Here is a 9,649-nt window from a genome sequence, read left to right as displayed (position 1 = left end):
TTAAAAAAAAACTTCATACACCTATGTACAAATGAATAAATGTGATCAAATCTTGCCTCCTTGTTTAAGTGAATTTCTTTTCTTTTTGATTTGGTTTCCCCTCCCCCCATCCTTAGAGTCCCCACATTACTCACTGCTCCTACTCCCAACCCATGTTAATAAAAGTCTCCTTTAATATTTCTCTCCATGCCCATATGATCATATTCAAACATAGATATGCATAAGCCTACTTATGACTATGTAGATGTATTATACAAAGAAATTATGTTATACATGCTTTTCTGCATCTTGCTTTTCTCACTCAGCAATAATCCCTCCAATCCAACTTCATTGGCTCTAATTCATTCTTTTGAATGGCTATATGACAATCCTTTGTATAACAATATTGTGATTGAACCAACTTTCTCCTGCTGATGGGCACTCATTTTGTTTCCATTTTTCCCATTATGTACCATGATCCAGTAACCGATCTTGTATTATACTGTCTGTACTACAGCTTTCATTTTTTGTAGGGTAGATTCCCAGGAGTGGGACTTCTGGGTGAGAGGGTATACACAATCTTTAATTTTAGTTGATGTTGTCAGTTTACTCTCCAAGAAGACATTAATCTAGCAATCCAAGGCTGTATATTTTCCCTGCAGCCCTGCCAACAAAAGATGTTTTCTGTTTTTAAGAGGTTATCAGTCCAATGATGTATAAAGTGGTATTATATTGTATATTTAATTTGCATTTCCTTGATTTAGAAAATTCGAGCACACTTTCACTTCTCTTCAAAACTTCTACAACTTGTACCCATGCAAGTTTTTTTCTTTTACTATCTTCAATTACACCTTGGGACCAGACATTTTACTTTAAACACAAAATTAATCTTTTTCCTTCATAAAAAGCCTCACATTCATTATACAGACATACATTCATATATCTCTGCCGTTATGTACTTTAATCACCCATAATTAATTAGTTATAGATCTTAACTAAAGCCATTAATTTCGAGGTACATTTTCTACTTTTTCACTTTCTGGAACTCCTATATTCAAACGATGGTGGGACTAGTCCTCTAATTTTCTTAACCCCCACCACATTCCATTTTCCATCTCTGTGCCTTTTTGTTCTACTTGCTGGTAGGCCCTTAATTTTCTTAATTTTCTTTTCTACCCTCTCCATTGAGTTTTTCATTTCTACTTTTTATTTTTCTTAAATATTCTTTTTTTTTTTTAAGATTTATTTATTTATTTGAGAGAGCGAGAATGAGAGAGAGAGAGAGTACATGAGAGGGGGGAGGGTTAGAGGGAGAAGCAGGCTCCTCGCTGAGCAGGGGGCCTGATGTGGGACTCGATCCAGGGACTCCAGGATCATGACCTGAGCCGAAGGCAGTTGCTTAACCAACTGAGCCACTCAGGCGCCCTCATTTCTACTTTTTAAAGCGAGGTTTATGCCCCCCGTTGGGCTTGAACTCATGACCTCGAGAAAAAAAGTTGCTCTCCCGACTGAGCCAGCCAGGCGCCCCTCATGTTCTTAATTTCAAAGAACTTCTTTTCCTTCTCTGAATGCTTCTTTGTTTTATACTATCCTATTTTTGTTTCATGGATGTTTCATCTTCCTTTAAATCTGAATATAAATATATATATTCTGAATATATATATCAAATCTGAACATATATATTGATTGAAGCATAATTAACATACAGTGTTCTATTAGTTATATTAGGGGTACAATATAATGATACAACAATTCTATACATTGCTCAGTGCTCATCACCATAAGTGTACGTTTAACCCCCTTTATCGCTTCCACACAACCCCCCACACTCTATCTACATGTATTTTAAGATGTATTTTTTCCTCTCTCTATAGTCTCTGCATCTTCCAATAGCTTTATGGTTTTTGTTTGTCTGTTTGTTTGTGTGTTTTATTTTTTTGTTGTTGTTTTTTATTTTTCATGTTAGAGGTGTTCCTAAGGTGTCTGGTGATCTCCGGTTGTCTGCTCTTGTTTAAAAATAAGGAGGTAAATGCTGGCCGGAAGCTCTGAATACATAAGTGGGCCTGTGCACTGGAAGGTAATCTGGCTATTGGGTTTGTTGGGAGCTCCTCCTTCTCCTGGGATCAGTCTCTTTAGACCCGTCTTCTTGGGCGTGTCAGATTTTCCTGAGAAGAATCTTCCAGTCTCCTGTGTGCCTGCACTGCAGAAGGGGCGGACAGGAAGACCCGTACTTTCACTTAACCGCAACCCCCCCCCCCATCCCATTTCCAGGCAGGTGTACCAACTCATCCTCTCTTCTCCTTTCTCCAGAGAATAAAACACCACTCTTTTACTGGCAGTATGGAGTAGAACAGGAAATTAAGGGTCTGACAATGTCTCAAACAGATTTCAATCCATCCTCCTTATTTTAGTTTCTCACTTCATCCTCCCTTCCAGAGGTCCCTGGTGCCACCAATTGCTGAGCCTTTGGAGGATTCTGTGATGTAAATCGAGTTGGATTTTGACTTTCCCTGCTGATGGCTTATACCCTCTGGTTTATTCAGCCCTCTGTCATTCTCACATCTGGATATTTCCAGCCCTAAACTTCATGTTGCCTCCTCTCCTTCTCTGCCTCCTTAAGGTTCCGTGCTCATTCATTACAAAATCTTTCGCTAGAGTTTTGGAAGGATTGACATTAAATGCAATCCTTTATCCTTATGAAGGCAAATCTTTTTTTTTTTTAAAGATTTTATTTATTTATTTGACAGAATGAGAGAGAGCACAAGCAGGGGGAGCAGCAGAGGGAGAGGGAGAAGCAGGCTCTCCGATGAGCAAGGAGCCTCATGCAGCCTGAGATCATGACCCGAGCTGAAGGCAGATGCTAAACTGACTGAGCCACCCAGGTGCCCCAAAGGCAAATCTTTCTTTATCACTTGTTTTATGTGTCTTCCTTGTAATTAGTCCATACAGTTAGGATTTCTTTGTTAATCCAACCTGACATTCTCTGCTTTGTAGTTTACGGATTGATGCATTAGATTTTATTCCTTATATCTGATTTTATATTTGTTATATATTTTTTAGATGGTTATTTTCTCCTTTCCTTTCTTTGGTAGGTCTGATCAAATTGTAATTCATTCCCTTTCTCCTGATAATTACTATGCTTTTCCAATCTATCATTTTTGGTTCTCATAATTATATACCTATTTCTCTACCATTGTTGAAAAGAAGGCACCAATGATTTCCCTTATCAAGACGCTCTTTATAGTTCACCACATGTCCCTCCCATCTTGATTAGCTGACTCCAGAATATTTTTACTCTTCCTTCCACCTTTTCTCCCAGCAAATGAGGCTTTTGGAACTTTTACTCTAAAATTTCCCTACCCCCTAGATTCAACTCTCAATGCCAATATTTTTTTCATGAAATAGTTAACTTTTAATTGTATGCTTTTGTTAAATTTCTCCTTGTAGTATGTTTTTTCTTCAAAAGTCCCTATCTGAGAACAATTCAGTACTACTGTGTTTAAAAACTTAGGATCTGGCACCAGACTCCCTGGGTTTTAATTTTTGTGCCTTTCTTGTTTTGTGTCTGTAGGTCAGTTACTTAATCACTTTGTGCCTCACTGTCCTCCTTGGTGAAATGGGGTTAATATTAGTACCATCGTCATGAAGGTTTTATGAGGGTTTAGTTATTTACTACATGACAAGTACTTGAAACACTGTCTTTTTCATAGTCTTTTTTAAAAAGTATTTATTTATTTATGTGAGAGAGAGTGGGGGTGGAAGGCAGAGGGAGAGGGAGAGAAAGAATCTCAAGCAGACTCCCCACTGAGCACAAGCCCAACTCAGGGCTCAATCCCAGGACCCTGAGATCACAACCTGAGCCGAAATTGAGTGGGACGCTTAACCGACTGAGCCATCCAGATGCCTCTTTGCCTCTTTCATAGTTTAATAAATGTTAACTTATTAATACATTTATAAACATTCTTAGATATTATACCATTATTCATTTACATGCATACCATCAAGATGTACATGAATATATCTATATATGTATGAATGTACGTATGTTTGAGTGTTTATATCTATCTGTATGAATGTGTGTATATATTCAAGGTTTATCAATCATTTCTTTTTCTCTTTTCTTTTCCCTCTGTGCCTTGGAACCTCTATTATGATTTATACTGACAGGTGATTTAGATATAGGATTCTTGGATTATAACCATTTTCTCTCAGAATTCTTTACTTTTCTTTCATGATTCTATTTATATTTTTGCTTTGTGCAAAAAGGATATTTATTCCTTTAGTTATTTTATACCACCATTTTGGATATCAACATGGCCTTCCTTTCCTCCAACTCATCTTGTGAAATGTTAGCTGGAAAATGATAATTTTTACCTCCAACCTGTTTCTGGACCTGAACTGGGACTTCATTTTTTTCCCTTTGGCATTCTCCTACACTTCTATTTCTCTTGGCATGTGCTAAATTGGAACAATCTGATGGATTACTCTCTCTCTCTGAGCCTCCTTTTATGTGTGTCTGTTTTCCTTTTCAAATTCATTGTGGCATAGTTTTGCTCAATGGGGTCTCCAAAAGGTGGCAGCCAAGTCTGCTGGGAAGGCAGGATAGGCACAAGTAGGCTGCTAACCCATTGCTGAGACCCCTGGAGGGAAAGTCTCTCTTCCTTTTCTCTTAGGCTTTCCCAGCTTCCTGGTCAGGGAGGGCTTAGCTTACCGCTCAAGGGACAGGGAGACCATTTCCTGGGGGTCCATAAATCCCTGCAGGCTGAGGTGGGTCCTCCAGTGATGATTCCCAGGTTCTCACCCAAGCCACTGGGAAGAAAGCCTGCACCAGTCTTCTGCTCTGCAACTCTCACAGAGCCCGAGGCCCTCCTTGTATCCAGTTGTTGATTATGTGGCCTTTGTGCCATCAGGGAAGACAAATAGGTTGGAGCTGGTTGCGGAGGGGAAGCAAGTATCGATTACTGACTTCCTGAGAAGAGCCTTCAAATATCAAAACGTTGATAAAGCAAAGCAGAGTTAGTAGCTTCCTGGCAGCGAGAGGGTAAAGGTGGGATATTTATGGGGTCTGGTTTAAGGTGAGTCTTTCAATATGGTGGGGATTGATTGGGATTGGGCAAAATTTGTTATATAATAGTTCAGAATTGGCAGACAAACTGAGAATGACACCTGTCAGGAAGCATAAAAAATCATCTGATGAGTCTGGTTGAAGGCTCTACTGTTCTGAGAGGTGGTTATTTACTCTAACGAGGAACCCTGAATCGCCTAGTGTTTGGATAAATGAATTTTAGGGAAGTTCCTGAAACACTCAAGTTATTTACAACTTCATCTTCCAAGTTTCCTGCAATAGTGATGTGATGTTAACCTAGATGGTGACCTGTGTGGTTGCAGGTGGTTTTTTGTGTTCAGGGGTCCAGGTCAGACACCATCCTGGCAAACTCCCCTGCTGCCAACTATGGCCTTCACAGGGGCATCCTCAGCTTTGCTCTTTCAGGGTCGGTGCTTCTGACTTTTGGTTGCACGTGGAGCAATGATGCTATTGAAAGGAATTCCAGGAGGGACAGGATATCTGACACCAGCCAAATGCAGAATGGATTTGGGGACAGGGAAGCCTCTTTGGGAATCCTTACCTGGTCCTTGATGGTTCTGAGCAGGGAGACAGAGGTTGGGGGACCTCCTAAGAAGACTGATACTGGTTAATTTACTACATACTAGAAGGTACAGAGACCCTATCGACCAATCAGAAAATCATAGTAGTCTAAGAACTATGGGACCTTGTACTGACTTTACATACTCCAATCAGAAAACATGCAGTGTTGTCAGAGAACTCAAAGATTCTTGAAAACCATTCATTTCATGTAAGACTCCACCATCAGTTACTGGGTCTCTCTCTTCAGTATGGTTCTGGTCTGCACTGCGCAAGGGCAGTTAGCAATAAGGAGTGTGCTGGGTTCCAAGCAGCAGCTTCCAGGGTTCGCTTTGGAGACATCATTTCTGCCCAAATCTGGGTGGCCTTTTTATTGACCTGTATTTGGAAGCTAGTTTTGAAATTAGTAAAACAAGAGAGTTTTATTCTGATTTTTAAAAAAATTGAACATAGAGCGCAGACAGAAAACGAAACAACAGTCAATAATAATAATAATAATAACCCTCAGAGTTTATGTGGTCTGGACCAGGCCCGGGATTACTGGGGAATGTCTGAAGTCCATCCCCTTGAGCTCATAGGTTTTAGTCAAAGTGAAACACCCACAGTTACCTTAGATAGAAGATGGGGATGGAAGAGGGTTGGCAGGAAACTCCAGAGCAAAAGGAGGCCAGATGCTTCTCTCCACAGGAGACTTGACCTTTGACTCTGTGTCCTCAGGATATCTTGAACCTTTTCTTTAGTATTTGATCCTCAGCTGATGCAAACCTTTTATTTATGTTTGCCCGGGGGACAACAGGGCAGTAGGCCTGTTTTCACGTCTATAAAAGGCAGCACGGAGTGCTCCCTTTGATGTGTTCCGCCTCTGCTGTGGTATCACCATTCCCAGCTAACTTGGTCTTTCCCATGTAGGGCTCTGGATCCCACTCCTAAAAGCTCTAATTTGGGGATCAGAGCCTGAAATAGCCCCCAAGGTATCCTGTTTAGCTCGTCATTTAAATAGCTAAGCCCCTGCCATGACCACTTCAGACCCTCTCACCTTTCGTTTAGCTAAGCAGTTCTTTTTTCAAATTTGGCTTGTTTGTGAACGCAACATCTATTTTTCTTTATCCACCGCAATTCTGTAGCTATAAAAAGCCTTGATTGAAGGAGGAAAGAGTGAAAGCAACGTTCCTCTTAGTAAAGGACCTATGTTAGGATTGCAGAACCAGTGAGGAACTGAGCATAAGGGCTTCCAGCCTCTCCCCCCAAGGGGGTTCAGAGGTACGCAGGGTATGAATCCCAGTTCCAATAATGACCAGCTTTTGGACCTTGAGAAAGTTACTTAACCTCTCTTTGCCTCAGTTCCTGCATCTGTAAAATGGGAGTGATAAGAGTTCTAACACTTCATAGGCAGGATTTGTTACATAATTTGCTGAGCCCTTTGTTCAAATTTCAGTGAAGTGAATGCTGGGCCCCTTGTTCCAATTTCAAGATGGCGACAGCAGAGCATTAATCCAAGAATGGGGTCTTTCTGAGCACGGGGCCCTCTGTCGCTGCCCAGGAAGCTGGCCCTAATCATAGGATTGTTGTGAGGATTAAATGAATTATTGTATTTAAAGCTCTTTTTAAAAAAAAAATTATTTGTGAGAGAGAGAGAGCACAGAGGCGGGGGGCGGGGGTGTGGGGGGCAGAGGAGAAGGAGAGAGAGAATCCCAAGCAGGTTCCAAGCCCTGTGGAGCCCGAGGGGGGGCTCAATCTCACAACCCATGAGATCATGACCTGGGCCGAAACCAAGAGTCAGACGCTTAACCAACTGAGACACCCAGGCGCTCCTGTATTTAAAGCTCTTAAAGCAGCGTTTAGCATATATGCAATCTATGTAAATGTTAATTAGATCTAAAAAATGAAGTTACCCAACTGTCATGTATATGGATTTAGAAGAGTCCGGTAAATGACATTGGGATCTTGTCCTCAAAATGTGAACAGAATTTATAAGTGTAAATTATTTTTTAAAAAAGATACATGTAAATATAAATGATGGATGAGTCTCTTCATGGGTTAAAGCAGGAGATGATTTAGATGATTTAAAAGAAATCTAGTTCTAGCATTAATAATGTAATCACATGTGCTCCAATTCTTTGTTAATGCTCAAGGAGACACAACTGGAAAGACCTACTTGAAATTACTCTGTTTTTTGCTCTTAAAATGTTCTTGAAGAAAATTATTAAAAACAGCTCAGATCAATGGCAGATAATTTTTTAAAAATCCTTGCTTAAAAAACCTAAATGGAATACAAAATACTATTCATTCTACAGTCACATTAATCTTCATTTACTCTTTTTCTTGGTAAAAGGGAACATAATTCATGTTCATGTGAATTTCAGAATCTAAATTTGGAAAGGGAATTCTAAAAGCATGCTAATAAGGCTCTGCAGAGAGTTCTTTAAAAATTCGACTACATCTATCTGGTGAACACTGAGTAATGTATAGAATTGTTAAATTGCTATGTTAAATCACTGAGATTTAACATTGTATGTTAATTATAAATAAAAATGTTTGAAAATATATATTTGTATGTATTTATATATATTCATATATATATAATTTTAACATTCAAAGGATGAAGTAGCTACAGTTAGTCCAGAGGACATTTTTTTTTAATAAGCTTCTTTTTTTCTTAAGATTTTATTTATTTATTCATGAGAGACAGAGAGAGAGAGGCAGAGGCAAAGGGAGAAGCAGGCTCCCCGCTGAGCAGGGAGCCCGATGCAGGACTCGATCCCAGAACTCTGGGATCATGACCTGAGCTGAAGGCAGACGCTTAACCGACTGAGCCACCCAGGTGCCCCAGTCCAGAGGACTTTTTAAAGCAAACTTTTTTCATGTTCAGGAATGCTTTCTTGATAAATAACTTCCATTTTCATGGAACTCAGTCCACAAAGGACCTTGTAGTACAGACTTGTCTAATTTAAATTATTTGGACTAATCTGGCAACCTGTGAAATATCACTTGGATTCTTACCTTGGCTATGCTAACTTTGGGTAAGGCTTTTTCTTAGTGATGCATGCTCTCACCTCAAACACAGAAGCATTTGTGAACTCTGTCCTCACTATTGATCAGTTTCTTATATTTAATATATTCTCAGATCTCAAAAGGAGATCATCTCCTGTCCTTTACTGGGATTTTTCTGTTCCAGGAAAATGTCAGTTTCTATTTGTAGACTCTTCTAGGAAATTTTCTTCATTCTCATTTAGCTGGAGCAATGATAGGAAGCTGTCCTTTCTCTGATGGACTTAACGATGCTATTTCTGTATCTCATTGGAGAGACGAGGCAGCCATTCATTTGTGGTTAATACTGTAATTCTTAAAATGTATTTTTAAGGAGTGGATGGAAATATCTGAAACTCCATTTTCGTTTGCATGCTATCACTGCATAAGCACACACAGAACTGTCAGCAAAATGCTGTTTGTGTTGGGCAACTTCTATGAATTGAATGTGGCTAAGCTAAAAAAAGGGAAATTGACAGGTGTCTTATTAGGCTTTAGCTATTAGTCATTTTTGTAACTGCACAAGTAATTGACACCCCACTTCTAAACAAGGATCGTGCATTTGCATGCTTTCAGGAAGAAGTCCTGCTGGGTGATTCTAATCCACTATTTTAGGATGTGATGGCTTAATTTGAAAAATGTTTTGATGAACAAAACATGATCTCTTCCTTGTCACTTTCCTCCGGTTTCACAGTATAATCAGGGACTGAATGGATTTTGCTGGGGTATGAAATATCTGATGACTAAATGGGTTTGGCAGTAAAATTGAGGGTGGTGTTGGGAACTGGCTTCAACAGGAAAAAGAAGAGGGATTATCTTCATTCTGTTCTTTTCTTGACGGTTGCTGTAAAATGTATTTTTGGTTTATTACAAACCGGTTGACCCTTTACTGAATCAAAACTAGGGAAGGAATTCTGAGGATAATTTGCTTTTTTCATTTTCGGGGCTGCTGCACGTCTCCAAATGAAAGAATTTGGAATTATAAGAATTCCAGAGAGC

This window comes from Halichoerus grypus, chromosome 1, assembly GCF_964656455.1.
Source record: "Halichoerus grypus chromosome 1, mHalGry1.hap1.1, whole genome shotgun sequence".
Taxonomy (NCBI): Eukaryota; Metazoa; Chordata; class Mammalia; order Carnivora; family Phocidae; genus Halichoerus; species Halichoerus grypus.
This window is presented reverse-complemented; position numbering follows the sequence as displayed.